This window comes from Lepisosteus platostomus, chromosome 5, assembly GCF_059453375.1.
Source record: "Lepisosteus platostomus isolate fLepPlt1 chromosome 5, fLepPlt1.hap1, whole genome shotgun sequence".
Lineage (NCBI taxonomy): Eukaryota > Metazoa > Chordata > Actinopteri > Semionotiformes > Lepisosteidae > Lepisosteus > Lepisosteus platostomus.
In genome coordinates this window covers 17,743,570-17,762,634 of record NC_142615.1, presented here as the reverse complement: position 1 = coordinate 17,762,634, position 19,065 = coordinate 17,743,570, and the positions used below count along the sequence as shown (strand labels likewise).

General features: G+C 39.9%; 1 non-coding gene across 1 annotated transcript; it reads left to right on the top strand.

Moving 5' to 3' along the window:
- The first annotated feature begins 12,170 nt into the window (after positions 1–12,170).
- Positions 12,171–12,252, top strand: trnal-aag (transfer RNA leucine (anticodon AAG)). Its single transcript has one exon. It is a non-coding gene; the product is annotated as a tRNA-Leu (tRNA).
- Positions 12,253–19,065: the final 6,813 nt, after the last annotated feature.

Sequence of the window (19,065 nt, the reverse complement as noted above, 5' to 3'; positions counted from 1 at the left end):
GTTCTTACTACGTATTCTTAGAAAAGGATAAAACGTTATAGCTTTTTATGAAGTACAGAATATAAGATTAATAATGTTAGAACAAACACATTAAAACCAGAACCCATGTAAGTTACCAAGTTAAAGACTTTGATGCTGATACGTCCCAGTGTGTTTTTGTTATGTTCCACACTGCTGACCTTTGATTGTTCTCCCTCCCGCATTGGCCCACCATTACACCACTGTTTCAGTATGATGTCATCATCAATCAGCTTCTCAGCCAATCAGAGTGCATCTTATTCAGTATAAAACATGGTGGCTTTCAGAAGGAAGAGGCCTTTCGTTTGACTTCAATTCCGTTTGGCTTTGGTTATCGCTTCACTTTTGATTTTGCTTTGGCTTTGTTGGTTTCTGTTTGTTTCTTTGTACTTTTGTTTGTTTGTGTGTATATCCTTGTTTTGCCATTACCTTGCCCTAAGGTGTTCTATGTTCACCTTTTGTGTTCCTTTGTACCCTGTTCCTGTTGATTACTCTCGTTTTCCCTTATTTGTATTCCTAGTTCACTCATGTTTTTGTGTGAACTTTTGTGTATAAGGTTAGTTTAGGTTGTTGAGTACATTCTACAAACTTAGTTGATTTTGTATTAGTAACACTAGTTTAGTGCGGGTGAGTTCTGTTTGTCTTGTATGGTTTTGGGCAGACAGTGGAGGTTAACTAGGGTGTTGAAGACGCCGAAGACCGTGTGTTTTGGGTTTTCTTTTGTAGTCAGGTTAGCTTTCCCTCACTTTCCTAGCCAGCTCCATTTTGTTTGTTATTTTCTCTTCTTTGGCACCACTCTAGTTCCTGACCCCTATGTGTTATTGTCTTATTTCATACCAGTCACTTATTCAACTTAAAATCATCACTTTTTTACCGACCCTTAATATCACGCTTCCTAGTCCCTCACCAGAACCGACCTGCTTCCAAAAATTATCCTAAATGTTACACCCCTTTACCCCTAGACATTTGAGGTTGTAACAGATGCATAAAATATTCATGCATAATTAAAATATTTCTGATGAAGGTGGAGGGTTGTGTACTTTTGTCCTACTTAGCAATCTTGCTTTAATAAAATATTCAGACTTTTAAATGTATAATGATTAACATGCTGTAATACACAGTTTAAAATTATTAAAACTCTAAAGAGTATACAACTCATTAATTGGAAAAAGATTTTCCCTAAGCACTAACTGGGATTCAAAAGAGGGTGTTTTCTTGCAACAGACCAAATGCTATACATGAGAAGTTAATAGTGCCTCAGCCTCTTACCTCAGCCCCAACCTGCAGGCGTCCTACTAAATATTTTGTCACTCCTATCTCCTGCCATCCAATATAGCTCAGTGGCAGCTCCAACTGTTCAATCCCTACCTTCTACTTCATCTATCCCATCATTCCCTCCCGCACCACCTGCTGGTCATGCTCCTGCTTCCATCTCTCTTGCCTCATTCCCCCTTAACAGAGATTTTTTTTTTCTCCGAACAGCTTTTCCTCTTTCAGCTCCTCCTAACACACTGGTGTTTCGTCCTCCTTCCATTCCTCTCTTACTCCAGCAGCAAATTTTAAAAGAAATTTGGGAACCAGATGCATACTTGAAACCTTGTACAATACCTCGTTATTCAGAACTCTCATTCTTCTCAATCATCCTTTCCATCACTATCTCCAGCTGGCACTGGGCCATCCTGTCCTGTCAGGGATTGCTCCTCACACTCTCGGCTCTTACTGGACTGCCTGGAAAAGTTTCCAATCCTTCCACCTCTAAACAAACAAAGTTTCTATCTTTCGATATTCTCACACTTTTATCTGCCATTATAGAAACTTGCTCAAAATGCAGGTATCCACTACTAAGGCATACCTCCATCCAGTTCTTCCACAAACTCCTTTTTGGCATGACTTGTCCATCTCTTATTCACCCTCAAATCACTCTCTTTCTAAAATGCTTCCAACGATCCGAGAAACCCCTTCCAAATCAATGCACACCATTTACCTAAGACATCCTGGCATCCTGCATTTATGTTCTCAGATCTGATTATCGCACACCCTGGGTTGACAGCACACTCGAATCTTTACTTATGCTAGCATTCTTCGGCTTCCTGAGATGCTCTGAATTTACTGCTACTTCTGCATCCTTTGATCCTTCTTCCAAGCCTTGTTTATCCAAGATCAATAACTTATCTCCCAATACGTTAACCTTCTATCTCAAGAAAAGCAAAACTGATCAGTTAGGGTCTAGCACCCTTACATATTATTTCAAAATCCATTCTTACATCAGCCCATATGAGTCTCTATCCCATTATGTGCAACTTCACACCAGAGCTTTGCCTACTGATCCTCTGTTTGTGAATGAGAAGGGACCCGTGGCTGGTTTCTCCATCACAATGTACACCTGCTGGATTTCCTGATTAATTCTCTGGCTTCAGGGCCTCTTCCTCAGCTGCTTGACAAGGCATCCCAGAGTATCTTATCAAACAACTCGGCCGCTGGTCCTCAGAAGGTTATCATGCATATATTAAAACCAATCCTGATATCCTCAAACAAGCATTTTCTCTCCTCAGATGAACTTAGGTCAATGTCCATTGTTTTTTCTGCACTGCTGGTTGGGGTCCCACTTGGTTCATTTATGGGAGGTTGGCCCTCAGCTAAGAGTCTTCACATCTCAATAAACAATTCTACTTTCTCTCAATCTTTGGCTGCTGTCATTCCTTGTGAATTGTTTTAGGGATCTCACCCAGCCATTTGTTTAGTCCAGATGCCTCCTGTGAGCTGTCTTTTTTATTGTCTCACCCAGGTCTTCTCTCCAAGACAAGAGGTGTCGGGTCTGTGCTGACTGGAGGTTGGTATTGACTGGCCAGTGTCTCTATGAGTCTCTATGAGTGTGGGCACACTAAGGGTTCCAAGCCACCTTAACATTGCTACTGTAGATGCTGTAATCAGCTACAAAAGCTAAATTTTACTGCATTTAGTGGTCACCATCTCTTATATGCTGGCCGGACAAGAGACCTCCTACTGACACAGACACAGACAGAGCAGTCCAAGACACTCCAGGTTGGATTGAACTGTCATCTTTGGAAGATGTGGTAACAGGAAACAAAACAGATCATAGAACACATTGAGGGACTGTTTGTACTGCTTAGCTGTTGACACTGACTGACTCTCCCAGATATCGAGAAGAGAGCACTGGCTTCTGTCTAGAAAGCAGATCAATTCATTTTAACTAGTCAGTCAGATCTAATGAGCTTTACTGCCCTTAACAAAATTGGACACTTTTCATCTCACTTCCTCCAGCTCCCCCCTGGAGCAATAACCCATATTAGTGTTCATGACCTTCAGGCCCCTCTGGTTCCCAGTAGAACCAGGAGATGGGGGGATTGTGTTTCTGTACATTGTCTGCTGTTGTAAAACAAGTTATTGCTTGGGTTTAAAGACCCTCCCTCAAATCTGGTGTGGCTCCTATATTTACCCCTTATTCTCAGGACTGACCCTGTAGCTCAGCTGGGTTCTTAAAAGCTCAATCAACAGTCTTCTAGATCAGCTAAACTGCAGGAGGCTGGATTTCACACTGGGGTATAACAGACCCTGGTGTGAGAGTGAAACGAGGGAGGGGAAGGGATGTGCTCCTGCAGAGCTCTAGCCCTCCTGACCTGCCGTCTTTCCTCTCCCAGTTACTCTTACCACAGTTTATAAACTCCAGCAGTGCTCTACTTGCTCTTGTTCAAATTCCATTTTAGTATTTAAACAAAATGGTTGGTTAGGTGTATTCTTGATACACCACAAGGGGGAGCTCTTCCTTCAACTCACTTAGCCACTGACGGAGACTCGTAAACTCATAAACCTTTACAGAGATTACGTGACGGAAGTCAGTAATGAGCTCAGTCAGACCCACTTTAATACTTTCATGCCAACACCCCTTAACCGCAATTCACATTAACCACATTTGACATGCTTCCATTAATCATTATTCTACTTCCTATACCCTTATATAATAACCTTACCCAAGTGAGGAACCTGGTTGAAAGCCCTATTTTTTGTAGTACTCTAAACATATACTCATAAGAGATACGATCGTAAGCTTTCTCAAAATCCAAGTTTAGGACAGCTAATCTAATATTCCTCTCTCTCACATAACCTATGGTATCTCTAATCAGTATCATGCTGTCCGTGATCCTCCTCCCTGCCACACCACAAGCTTGATCTGGATGAATGACTTCCCCCCCAGGACAGATTTTAGTCAAAGCGTTAAACACTTGGAGAGCAGTTTGAGATCACAATTCAATAAAGTTATCGGTCGCCAATTTGCCAGGTCTGTGCGATCATTCTTTTTGAATAGTTAAATCACAACTCCCTCTTAAAGCTGTCCTGTATTTCTTCTAAAACCTCAAATTCTTTAAAAATCGTTAAAAGATCTAATGCTAAAATGTCCCAAAAGGCCCTGTAAAACTCAATGGGTAGACCATCCAACCCTGGAGTCTTGCCCATTTTGAAGGTCTTCAAACTTTCCATTAACTCCTCTACAGAAAGGCCTTTTGATAAAACAGTATAATCTTTTACACTCTTTGGAATCACTTTCACAAATTTTTCTAACAAATCCTTAGACACTTGTTTCTTGCCAAACAACTCCCCATAGAAATCCTCAGCTACAGAAGCTACGTCTTCCGTAGAAGTTTGCTAAACCCCCTCTCGTCCCTTCAATGCTGACATTAGTCCCCTCCCTGCAACCCTTTTCTTGAAAAAGAATCTTGTACATTTTTCACCTTCTTCAAGCTCTTTCACTTTGCTTTGAAACATGTTTTAAATATTTTCTCTAGAGATTTAAAAGCTAATTCTTTAGTTATTTAATTTCCTCACTGAAGTCCCACCACTCTTGCAATAACTTAACATACCTCTGTAATCTATTTTGTAATCCCTTTTCAACCCTTCGTATCCTAGCCTGTTTTCTCCTCCCCATCTCTATGAAGAATGTTTTTGTACGCTCCTTCACCTCCTCCCACCACTGTGCTCTTGTGCCAAACAGGTCGTACAAAGACTGCCATTCCTTATACAGTGCCTTGCGAAAGTATTCGGCCTCCTTGAACTTTTCAACCTTTTGCCACATTTCAGGCTTCAAACATAAAGATATAATTTTTTTATTTTATGGGAAGAATCACCAACAAGTGGGACACAATTGTGAAGTGGAACGAAATCTATTGGATTTTTTAAACTTTTTTAACTAATAAAAAAATGAAAAGTGGGGCGTGCAAAATTATTCGGCCCCCTTGCGTTAATACTTTGTAGAGCCACCTTTTGCTGCGATTACAGCTGCAAGTCGCTTGGGGTATGTCTCTATCAGTTTTGCACATCGAGAGACTGAAATTCTTGCCCATTCTTCCTTGCAAAACAGCTCGAGCTCAGTGAGGTTGGATGGAGAGCGTTTGTGAACAGCAGTTTTCAGCTCTTTCCACAGATTCTCGATTGGATTCAGGTCTGGACTTTGACTTGGCCATTCAAACACCTGGATACGTTTATTTGTGAACCATTCCTTTGTAGATTTTGCTGTATGTTTGGGATCATTGTCTTGTTGGAAGATAAATCTCCGTCCCAGTTTCAGGTCTTTTGCAGACTCCAACAGGTTTTCATCCAGAATGGTCCTGTATTTGGCTGCATCCATCTTCCCCTCAATTTTAACCATCTTCCCTGTCCCTGCTGAAGAAAAGCAGGCCCAAACCATGATGCTGCCACCACCATGTTTGACAGTGGGGATGGTGTGTTGAGGGTGATGAGCTGTGTTGCTTTTACGCCAAACATATCGTTTTGCATTGTGGCCAAAAAGTTCGATTTTGGTTTCATCTGACCAGAGCACCTTCTTCCACATGTTTGGGGTGTCTCCCAGGTGGCTTGTGGCAAACTTTAGACGAGACTTTTTATGGATATCTTTGAGAAATGGCTTTCTTCTTGCCACTCTTCCATAAAGGCCAGATTTGTGCAGTGTAAGACTGATTGTTGTCCTATGGACAGACTCTCCCACCTCAGCTGTAGTTCTCTGCAGTTCATCCAGAGTGATCATGGGCCTCTTGGCTGCATCTCTGATCAGTCTTCTCCTTGTCTGAGCTGAAAGTTTAGAGGGACGGCCAGGTCTTGGTAGATTTGCAGTGGTCTGATACTCCTTCCATTTCAAGATGATCGCTTGCACAGTGCTCCTTGGGATGTTTGAAGCTTGGGAAATCTTTTTGTATCCAAATCCGGCTTTAAACTTCTCCACAACAGTATTACGGACCTGCCTGGTGTGTTCCTTGGTCTTCATGATGCTCTCTGCGCTTTCAACAGAACCTTGAGACTATCACAGAGCAGGTGCATTTATACAGAGACTTGATTACACACAGGTGGATTCTATTTATCACCATCAGTCATTTAGGACAACATTGGATCATTCAGAGATCCTCGCTGAACTTCTGGAGTGAGTTTGCTGCACTGAAAGTAAAGGGGCCGAATAATTTTGCACGCCCCACTTTCAATTTTTTATTTGTTAAAAAAGTTTCAAAAATCCAATAGATTTCGTTCCACTTCACAATTGTGTCCCACTTGTTGGTGATTCTTCACATAAAATAAAAAATGTATATCTTTATGTTTGAAGCCTGAAATGTGGCAAAAGGTTGAAAAGTTCAAGGGGGCCGAATACTTTCGCAAGGCACTGTATCTTTCCCTGAACCTGCTCGTCACTTCCTCATCCTCCAGAAGTGAAAAATTCAGCTTCCACACACCCTTCCCCACAGTAATGGCCTTTGGAATAGAAAGTGTACATGAGAGTAGACAATGGTCAGAGAAAAAAAAAAAACAGGGGTTGTGCAAGTAAAATCACGTATCAAAACAAAATCTATGTGTGAGGCTTGGGTCCCATTAGACTTGTGCTATGTGAAACCTGCCCTCCCCTGACTATGAAGTTTGAAGGCATCTTTCAGTTTAAAATCTTTACATACCGTTTGCAATAATATTGATGATTTATCAAATTGGACCCGTCTCTCACACCTCATTCTGCCTTCTCTTTCTAAAAGGCAATTAAAATCTCTAGCTAAAACCAGTGGTTCCCATCCCAATAAATATTCTCTCAATTCATGAATTAGGACATATCTATCTGTCAAGTGGGCAACTTGGACAATAAAAACCTAAAACCTAATAAAATCCATGTAAGTCTCCCTTTCGTTCCCAATGCACATAACTGAATATAAACCAGTCAAGTTCAGGTACTTTTCTGATGTATCTGAATAGTTCTGGCGCAGCTGTTATAACAAAGATACTTACTAACTTTTTTTTCATACGAGCTCTTGCCGTTTTTAAATCGAATATTTTTTTGAATTCGCTAAAGCGCACAAAACACCAGCATCACTCATCATAAGCATCTGACCGATCACATTCCTGAATTTTAAACCCATTTAGTATTTATTTTTAACTTGTTTTATTTTTTTAAAAAAAACTACACACCAGTTTGAAGTATTCTTGCCATTTTTAGCATATTGTAAGGGGATTTTTTAAAAACATTTTATGTTTTTAAATCATATGAAACACAATCAACCCATTGTAATTTCCCATTGATAATTCTTGAGCTTTATAACTGTGTATTATTTCTTTTTAACTTTTAACTTTTTACCTTGTTTTAATATTTTTTAAATTATTTTTGCATTTTACAGTGCTTTTTTAATATATTGTGAGCATTTTAGTGTCATTTTAAAATAGGACTATCAATGCTCCTGACTTTTAAACCTGTATTTATTCTGATATAATTCTCTCCACCTGCAGATGAGGGAGGTATTTGATTTTAACTTTGTTGATTTGGGGGGAAAATGTACATTAATTTCCTTGTACATTTCCTTCCTTGTTATCACAAGTGGGAAACCTGGCATTTTTGGATGAATTGCAATCTTTACTGCAAGGCCTTCAGACTGATACAGAAATGATGGGAGATTTAAATGAAACATTTGATAAATCAGACATGAACAGCATAACATCTAAAATGGCAGAACCCTCTTAAGTACAGAAAAAGTTCTGGCATATTCATAATAAATAACATTTATTTAATTTGAAGCATAAAATTTGCTTTAAAAAGAAAACCACAATTTGTACGATATCATATTTCAATATCAACGTTCAGATGAAGGATTTGAAGAAGCAACAGCGATAGGAAAGTACATTGATTTTGGGACAATGTTTGCATCTGAATAATCCTTGGTCCTGGAAAGAAGGGAAAAAAAGGTTTTGATTCTCAGTCTTCAGGATCCCCCAAAAAATGTGCAAATTTGTTTCCGATGTATTTTGGATAAAGATATAACTCTCATAGAAGATACATTTTATCAGTTGAATGCAGTCGATACTTTCGACTTTTTATATGATGACAGGACCTACATTTAGGGCTCAGTACTGATAACACTGCTGCTATTGATGGAGTAAAAATAAGTGATGTACTGGCAGTTTGTTTTTTTTTCTGAGGCAAGAAGTCCTAGAACACCTCCTATAAAAATGTTAAGATTCAGAGTAAGAAATATTTTTCCACCTCACCTAATGCTATTGCATTAACGAGGCTGGAGTTGGCTTCTTATTCACCAGCTGCTGCTTCGCGTTTCTCATTCCATTTTAAATGCTGCTGCTGTGATGTTATGTCATCTTTCGCCTGTAGATGGCTCTCTACAGTCATTTTTAAAAATACTTATCCAGATGTATTACTGTACATATCCTCAGTAAAATGGAATATGTAAGTAGAGACTGTCCAAATTGCATTTTTGTATGAAACACATTTCAGAAACACAACTCACAATAAAACAAACTGGCATGTTATACCACGAGTAAATAAGACAAAGGCAAAACGTAAATTCACTGGAACTTTCTGCATATTTTCCACGACCTTGCCTTCTGATCATAAAAAATCTCAAACTCTTGCATTTTGCAAGAAATTTTAATATAGCAGTTTTAAATGGGACATTTAGAACATGGCATATGAGAATATATGGTTAACTGAGGATGAGCAGAGGGTGATCGCACTTTCTGCTTATTGCTGTGAACCTACCTCCTGGTTATAAAAATGTCTAAAAATTCTGACACAGATGTGTGAGAGACAATGGAACTTCAGGACATTTTACTGTACCGTTTTTTAAATACGACCCTCTGAACATGGCATGAGAGAATACATTGTCAAATGGTAAATGCAATGTTTGCTATATTGCTAGGGCTCTCCCTCCTGATTTTAGAATCGTCTCATATTTCTGACATCAAGGTGTGAGACACAATATAACAGACTGTCAAAATCCTGAACTTCAGGACATTTTATGGTACCATTTTAAAAATATGACCCTCTGAGCATGGCATGTGAGAAAATGGCTTGTGAGACTGCATTGGGAAAAGGTGAATGCAATTTCTGCTGAATTGCTATGGCCCTCCCTCCTGATTACAAGCTCGTCTCACAGGTCTGACACTGAGGTGTGAGACACAATGTATCAGGCACTCATAATCGTGAAGTACAAGAGATTTTACTGTAACGTTTTTTTTAATAATGACCCTCTGGCATGTGAGGACTTGTAGTCAACAATATAGCACACATTCTGCCAATTTACTTTGTCCCTCCTTCCTCGTTAGCAAAACATCTTAGTATACCGACACTAAGGTAAATGTCTCTAAATCCAGAAGTTAAGTTGTCAAAGTATATCGGAGTCAACCGATACTGATCAGGTTCTGCTGATGCTGAGCCTGCAGCCTTCACCATAAGGTCCAATTCCCCAAGCCTGCTGACCTTATATGTCCATCCCTTCTCATCAAAATTCGTATTTTCACAGGGTACCCTTCAGAAATCGCAGTATAGAATGAAAAAACTCCAATAGATATCTGCCACTGTTGGCGATTTTCCTTTAAGATAGATAGAAAATACTTTATTAATCCCGTAGGGAAATTGACAAATGATTCTCCAGAAATTTTATGGAGTGTATCACTTTCACTGAGACGGAGAAGTGTTAAGCTGTACGTGAGTCTTTGTGGTTCGGTTGTTAACCAAAAGGGTGGTGGTTTGAGACCTCCCAGGGACGCTGAGCCTTTAAATGAACACACCCTCTTCACTTCATTTCTCCATGGCCGGTCTTGTACGGCAATCAAATACAGAGCCCGTAGGGGGCAGTAAGCTCGCATATATAGCTCACTGTGTATAAAATGAAGAAGCAGAGGTTAGTTTCTCATCTGCATGTTGCAGAGTCTTACGCAACTCGTACCAACAGCTGGGGTTTGATCCCTGCACGGGCTATTAGTTGAAAGACCATTGTAAATGAGGTGTAACAGATTTATCCAGCTGGCTTTTATGTTTCATACTAAATTGCTATCTTGAAACCAAAATAATTAGAAATATGGAACACAACTGTTGTTCCCCATGAAGGAAAGCTGTTTTACACTGACGTCACTCCTTTTTATTTAATCCAGATTTTAAAAACAACTCCGACCTATCAAAGGAAAATGTTACACAAAAGTTGGAAAGCACACTCTGAATCCATCTGTATATTTGATCTCCGCAATCCGTTCAAGACTGCCTATGTTAATCGTAAGTGTATAGATGAAACATTTAATATATTGTTCAGTTTAAATCAAAATGCTTTACTACTACAAGAGAGAAGTATAGTATGGAGGATGCGACAAATGTGTGATTTCTTGGAAGAAAACTACTTTTCTTTGCATTCGAAATTAATTCGAAACAATTGACACACAAACCCTTTGTCTTTTTTAAAGAGATTATATCTTTAAACAGACAAATGTATAAAATGTGTTTTTTTTACCTAGAGATTTTGGACAGGGGCGATGTATTACTAGTAGAGGCTGCTGACTAACACTGTACTGTCTGGAGATCAGCTCCATTTGCAATAAAAAAACGTGCGTAACAAAGCTGGAGAGCAGCTGAACTTGTGCTTAGTAGTCAGTATGGTGCTGAAGGTTCAATACTGTCGTTGTTGTATTAGCACGAGCTGCACAGGCTCTGAATCAGACCATTTCAATTAGTCTGATCAGTGCAGGACAAGTTAATGTAGAATTATTGCTTTGTCTGTCTCTTGTTTGTATATAAATGGATGTCTCTGATAACTTAATGTTAGTTTTTATTTTAGTTTTACGATGTAGGTCATGCGTTGATATATGACATGTCTCATTCCTGATTCAGCTCATGTTCCATAGGAGAGAAGAGATTCCTCCTGTTTCTCGTACAACCATATCAGAACAGAAGCCCATGTCACCCAGCTCTGATTCAAGATCGAGTTGCATCTTCAACATTTTGTTTTTGTTTCTGATCATAATTTTCTTTAGTTATGATCAATATTGAACTTTTTCTAAGTAAAACAAAACGAATCAAACATGCAGGCAGATTTTTGAAAAGTATTAGGAGTTGATAGGGCGCTCCTTCGGAATAGTCATCAGAAAATGTGAGAAAAGGAAAGTTACGTAAACTCTCACACACAGCATTAAAGACTGGAATCTGATCATAAAAAAACTAGCTGTCTCCCTGTCGGTAATCAAACCCCGGTTTCCCGCGTGACAGGCTGGGACACGAACAACTTTACTAACTAGGAGCGCTTGCTAGCTATTAGGAGGCATTTACTCTTAAATATGTTACTGTTTTGGGTTTCGACTTTAATTTTCCCGATACCAGTTTTTTACAAAAGTAAAGGCACATGGCACATGTGTGGCACATCACGTCCAAGTTTAGTGACAACTACCTCAGAGATTGTAAGCTGGGTAGTTTCAGATCACTTTTTTTAAAGGTTCAAGCAAACCCGAATACCTTTGTGTAATCGTTTTTCATAAAGTGTAATTGTATTATAGCATGTGCCCCTGACGATTTTCTTGATACGTTATATGTGCTCTTGTTTGTATTGTATGTAGTTTTGTTGTTCAAATAAAACGTAAAAGACACAACTTTCCGGATGCGGCTGCTGTAAAAATAAAATGACATCAAGGGTGCTGTACGCAGAGGTCTGAAACCTGCTCCACAGAAGATCTTTATCCAGAGGTGTTAAAGAAGTCGAGATCTCGCCATGAGAGGGGAAGCATCTCAGAAAAAGCAGGTGCAGTCGGTTCCACGGTCATAACGCCACTAAATCGGGCGACAAGAGCAAAACCCACCCGGCTTCCTCCGGGCAAGTAATGAGACAAAGAGACAGTGCACAGCGGGTAGCGTGGCCGAGCGGTCTAAGGCGCTGGACTAAGGCTCCAGTCTTTTCGGGGGCGTGGGTTCGAATCCCACCGCTGCCAGGTGCTTCTGTCGAGACCCCCTTTCAGCTGGCTTCAGACAAAAGGGAGGGAACTGCTTTTTGGCAGTCTCTCGAGAAACTAAGCAGAGTGTTTAAAGATACTATCTCAGCTTGACATCAAGGCACAAAACAAAAACCTTCTTGCGTCCTCTCAACCCAAAAGCGCTTTGCCACTTTTTGCGTTATGCAGGGAACGATTTCTGCCCAGATCTCTTTTGTGTCAATGCAAATCGTAGTGTGCCCTCGGTTTTAATGTTGGCTGTGCTGGCGTGCTGCTTCTGTCTGTGAAACTTGAATGTTCTGCTTCTTCACATCAAATCGTCGGCGGGGGTTGAGCTTGTTAAATCTTTGCGCATAGCGCTCCTTTGGAAGTACTTTGTCCAAGTTCAAAAGCAATCGTGGGATTTACTTCATGCGTGCAAAAAGCATGCCTCGCACGACAGATTTAAATGGGGAATGGAGCCTGCTTCTTGCTGTTTTTCCTGTGGTAGCAGTTACAAAGTTGATCGTGCTTTCACATTCTGTTAACAGTATTCACTGGCTGAGCTTTATCAGTTGGTTCGTAAAGGAATCTCTGCTTCGGTTCCAGAAAAGTCATCTGTAGTGTGTTTTTTTCCGTGCCCATGGCAGTCTTTTAAAGCTGGTAGTAATGGCGGCGAAGTTAATTTTTTATCCTCTTTAAAAGAATAAGGACGGGCTGGGGCGAGCTCCATTTACCACTCTTTCAGCTAACCGCCGAACTCGCGAACTGATTACACTGCAGAGCCACAGGCGCCTCGCTTTTCTCCATTCTCTGGGTTAGGGTGAAAAAAAAACTTTGCTGGTATTAGCTGGCCTGCTGGGAGTACCTTTTCTTCACTGATAAGCAAGATTTGTGTTTCATCTTTCACAAGCTGTATAGATTTCTTTCAAAACATGTTGTTCCAGAAAGGAAACGAACACTTGCATTCACCTGAATTAAAAGACATGGGATTTGCCCATAAGGATAAATTCTGTACAGTAAGACAGGAAGAAAGGCACCGCTGGGAATCGGACCCAGGATCTCCTGTTTACTAGACAGGCGCTTTAGCCAACTAAGCCACTGCGCCTGGCAAACTGCTGTCCTTTGACAGCCACTTGGACACGTCTCAACTGCTCTGAGACATCTGTGTTCGGTGTGCACCGAGCCTGCTCGCCTTGCAAGTTGCCTCATTTACATGCGATAGTTCCACCACTAAGAGAAAGGATGAGAAATGGCTTTTATCTGTCACTTTTCATGTCAGAGGATCTCAATCTGCTTTCCCTGTACAAGAGGATGTCCAACTCATGTAGCTAAAGACGTAGACGACAGTGCTCCACTGAAATCTTGATCTCACAACCCTCGGCATGACTCCGCTATGTTCTGCTTTAGACAAAGGGGGGAAAAGACTTCTTTCATCACACGTTTTGCACTGTTTACGGTGTTTGCAGTGCTCTTTCTTAAATGAAAACCAGGAATCGGCACCATATGAGGTGAGACTAGATAATATTGGAACAAGTAGCCTCGCCATTCCATGCGTGACGTGAGCAAAGTGTAATTCCTGTCTTTATAGTGTGCTTGTTAGAGACATAGCTGGCACCCAGAGCGCTTTAAATCCGGGAGTCAGCAGCCCAAGACAAGAGAGTTTCCTTCGTCTATGTTTTTGCGTGAAGGGGGAAACCATGCGTGTGCTGCAAACGATCTTAGTATCGAAGTGACGTCCCACATAACCGATCCGAACAATCTGCTTTACAGAGGAGCACTGCCGGAGCTTATCGTTTGCAAACTGAAGACCAGGCTGACCTCTTCTGTGACTCTTGAACACTGAGTCTCAAGGTTGTGAATTCAAGCTCCACGCTGGCGGGAAATTCCATAGGTAATGATCACATTTTCTTGCATGCTAATCAAAAGAAATATTAAGAAACTTTTCCCGATACCAGTTTTTTACAAAAGTAAAGGCACATGGCACATGTGTGCCACATCACGTCCGAGTTTAGTGACAACTACCTCAGAGATTGTAAGCTGGGTAGTTTCAGATCAGATCACTTTTTTTTATCAAAGGTTCAAGCAAACCCGAATACTTTTGCAAGAGACATTTCAGAATCCCAGTCAAATCCAGTAAGATTGCTGGATCCTTTGAATTCGACTGAACTATAGCACAGATCTGCAGTCCACCATTAGAATACTGTGGGTGTGTTGTATAAGCCATACCGCCCAAAATAGTTCTAAAACAGGAGAAGCATCCTCGTTTAGGAATGTGGTATAAAGTGAAATGGTCTGGGAAGAGTCCTACGTTTGAACAGTTCAAAATAGACGTAAAGGGGTATTTACGGACTCTTTCGAAATGTAAGAACGAGCTGTGCGGACCTTATCTTTATTTACCTTGTGTAATCGTTTTTCATAAAGTGTCATTGTATTATAGCATGTGCCCCTGACGATTTTCTTGATACGTTATATGTGCTCTTGTTTGTATTGTGTGTAGTTTTGTTGTTCAAATAAAACCTAAAAGACACAACTTTCCGGATGCGGCTGCTGTAAAAATAAAATGACATCAAGGGTGCTGTACGCAGAGGTCTGAAACCTGTTCAACAGAAGATCTTTATCAAGAGGTGTTAAAGAAGTAGAGATCTCGCCATGAGAGGGGAAGCATCTCAGAAAAAGCAGGTGCAGTTGGTTCCACGGTTATAACGCCACTAATTCGGGCGACAAGAGCAAAACCCACCCGGCTTCCTCCGGGCAAGTAATGAGACAAAGAGACAGTGCACAGCGGGTAGCATGGCCGAGCGGTCTAAGGCGCTGGATTAAGGCTCCAGTCTCTTTTGGGGTGTGGGCTTGAATCCCACTGCTGCTAGGAGTTTTTGTGTTACAACCACCAAATGGAGCAATGTGTTAAAAGCTACTTTATCAGCTTAACATCAAAGCAGGGAAAAAAAAGTGTTTCTTCTTCTCAACACAAATTATCGTTTCCACCTTCAGCAGGGAAGTTTGTCTACCAAGATCACTTTTGAGTCAGTGCAAATCACAGTGCGCCCTCAATTTTAATGTCGGTTGTGCTCCTTTTTTCTGTGAAACGTTAATGTTCTGCATTTTCAAGTCGAGTCATCCTCAGGGGTAGAGCTGATTATGTCTTTCCGCATAGCGCTCCATCAGAAATAACTTGTCTAAGTTCAAAAGAGATTGTGGGTTTCACTTCAAGCAATCACAAAGCATACCTCACATGTCAGATCTAAATGGGGAATTTGTTGGTTACGAAGCTGAACGTTTTTCAAAGTTCTGCTAAAGTATCCACTGGCTTGCCTTTATAAGCAGTCTTGGAAAGATAAGCTGTGCTTCATCTCAGGAAAAATCATCAGTACTGTCATTTTATTCTGTGTGTATGGCCGTTATTTAAAGTATATAAAAATCACGAGTTCATAGACATCCAAATATCAACAGCACCTTGTAAACCTGTCATAAGAATTCCTTCAATACAATAGTTTCACTCCAGGGAAAAGGCAGGGAAACATAGAGAATTCTTATTTAAAGACAACATCCGTATTGGATTGCATGTAAGCAGGCACCACTCAGAATTCCTAATATGATTTTGAATTCAGTTTTGCAGTGCTTTAGTGCTTTACTACTTTCAGAGAGTCCTTTATTGACCTTGCTGAAGCAGAGAAGCGACATAATCACAATTGTGACCAGTTTTTCTGCTGTTTCTGGTTAATACTGATTATTATTTTGTATTTTGATTAGTATTTTTCGTAGCGTTCTTCCTCAGCTTTTTAGTTATTTGGTGAGCAAGAACCACTGAGAACGAGTCTGAATCAATCAAGAACAGATATGGTACTGCTGTCCTGTGTATTACTGCTTCATCCTAATTGAGCTTTTCAGTGTTGAAGAAGACGTTTCCAATTTCGATTGCTGGTTTCAGAGGATGTGCTACAAGATCACAGATTCATTTGAAAAGATTTGGAGATGCATTGGCTTGGATTCAAACCTGGCTCAATTGCATGAAGGCACTTATACTCAGCAACGAGAGGAAAGGAGAAGGGGCCAGAGGTAGTGTGGCTGAATGGTCTAATATGCTGGATTTTAGGCTCCACTCTCTCAGGGGCGTGGGTTTAAATCCCACTACTGCCCAATGTTTCAAGACCTTACTTCCTGTGATTTGTAATATGGTCAGTAAAAGCACTTTATGTAAGTATCTCTTATGTCAGCACTACAAGTCACTTACTGCTCCACAGGACCGGGGTTCAATCCCTGGCATCTTCAGGTGTTTTATATAACTGTACTCACATCGAAATCTTCTGTTGAGTGAGAACTCTTTGCTCGTGTTCATAGAGAGCCAGGTTTACCTTTTGAATCTCACCCGGGATTTCCTGAGAGATCATTCAGCGAGCGAGACCTCCCTCTGGACTCCGCACTGAGCTGAAAGCTGCACGAATTCCTCACTGTGTGTCCTGTACTGTTACAGGTGGTCCAGCGTAAATGTGCAGCACAGTGATATGAACAACTTGAACTTTTTCTGTATGTGAAGGAAAATGCAAAAGAGCATGTAAAGTATTGATCATATAAAATATCCATAGTACAACTCGAGAAAAAACTGAAGCACAAAACAGCGACTTTTGATGATTACAAGAGATTCAAGAAACACAACCATCCGCAGATGGGTTCGGATCCTGAACGCTTAAGTCAAAAGAACAAAAGCGAAGTAAACTCACTTCATTGTCTTATAGTTTCTGTAATAAAACAATTTTTTACTTTCTTTATAATTTCTTACTGTTGATAGACGATTTATTGAATTTTAACAGAATCACAATTACAAATATTTGGGGTTAAACTGTTATTCACATACTCTAACAAAGAGAAACGTTAGTGTCTTCCAGTGTGTGAGCCAATTTCTCAAAACATTAAAAAATAAGTTATAGAAATTGAATTGTTCTACTTTTTAGGCTTGCATAGTCTTATTCATATTTCAGTTAAGCCTTTTCTTCTGTAGTAATTTCATTTGATATTAAAATTAGTCCTGATTTACAAGATGTAACAAGGGTTACATTTTAACCCTTCAATCCAATAGTTTTACTCCAAGTAAAAAGCAGCGCAATATATAGAGAGATGACATTCAAAGATTTCAACGTTCTTATTGGATTGCCTGTATGCAGATATCGCTCAGAATTGCTAATATGATTTTAATTCAGTTTTTCTCTACTACTTTCAGAGTCTTTTATTGACCTTGCTGAAGCAGAGAAGTGACATAATCACAAATGCAACCAGTTGTGCAGCTGTTTATGGTTAATAATGATTAATGCAAAAAAAAACAGCTCCTTGCATTAAGAGTCCTCCCTCTGGATTCCTCTGAAAGCTGCGCGAATTACTCACTGCGTGTCCTGTACTGTGTAGCACAGTGACTAGAACGCCTTGAGTTTTTTTCCGTATGTGAAGGAAAATGCAAAAGAGCATGAAAAGTATCGATGGTATAAAATATCCATGGTACAACTTGAGAAAGAACTGAAGGACAAAACAATGACATTTGATGATTACAAGAGAAACACAACCGTCCGAACATGGGCTTGGATCCTGACCGCTTGCGTTAAAAGACAAAGCAAAGGATATAACCTGTAAATGTCTTCATGTCTTACAGTTTATGAAATAACACAATTTCTTACTTTCTTGATAATTTCTTACTATTGATAGATGCTTTTTTAAATTTTAACAGAATCACAATTACAAACAAATGGGGTTAAACTGTTATTCACATACTCTAACGAAGAGAAACGTTAGTGTCTTCCGGTGTGTGAGCCCATCTCTCAAAAAATAAAAAAATAAGTTCTATAAATTGAATTGTTCTATTTTTCAGGCTTGCATAGTCTTATTCATATTTCAGTTAAGCCTTTTCCTCGGTAGTAATTTCATTTGATATTAAAATTAGTCCTGATTTACAATTTTTGGACATGGTTCATCTTAAAGAATTTTGTAATAAGTTTCAGTTTAGGAAAATCGTGCCCAGAAGCTACCAAAACTGGTAATGTTCACATAATGTGTAATGCCAAAGCAGCAGTTGGGGTGGGAAACAAAAGGCATTTCTTGGTATGAATCCTTAAACTTCATAGATGGCGTTCTAGGACTTCTCGCTTCAGATAAAGCTGTCAATACATCATAGATTTCTACTCAACCAATATCAGCAGTGTTATCACTACCGAACACTAAATATAGATCCTGGCAATAATTCATGAGTATTTTGTTAGAAAATTATTTATGGTTTTTTTTAAACATATTTTCAATACCAGACAAAAAGTCGAAAGTTTCAATTTCATGCAACTGATGAAATCTCTCTTCGATGGAAGTTATAAGTACAGTACATCCAAAATACTGCGGAATCAATCAAATTTACATGTTTCTTGTGGATCCAGAAGATCATTTTGAGACTCAAAACATGCCTGTCTTTTCTTTTTTCGAGGACAAAGGAGTAGCAGCAGGAGTAGCAGTTATGGCAAGAACGTGTTTAGAGTTCAGGACTTCTCATTTCTAATGCAATACCATCGACTCGGAAAGCACCGCCCGCGATAAAAGAAATTGCAGAATTGGTCTATTCATGCTGCCTACAGGCTTTGAATTGCTGGCATTTTCTGCAAGCGTTCCTTTTTGAGGGTTCATGAAATTCCTCACATTTGAGCCAACACTAAAATATTTCATTCGGGGTCGCCTAATTCATAGTGCAAACCGAATCTACAGGGGAATGCTGTGGCACATGAAGCCGTTTGTTATTCTGTTGTGAGGTGTGAGGGGCGGAATGCAAATCGAGTTGGTGAATAGAAAATGAAACAGGAGTCACTT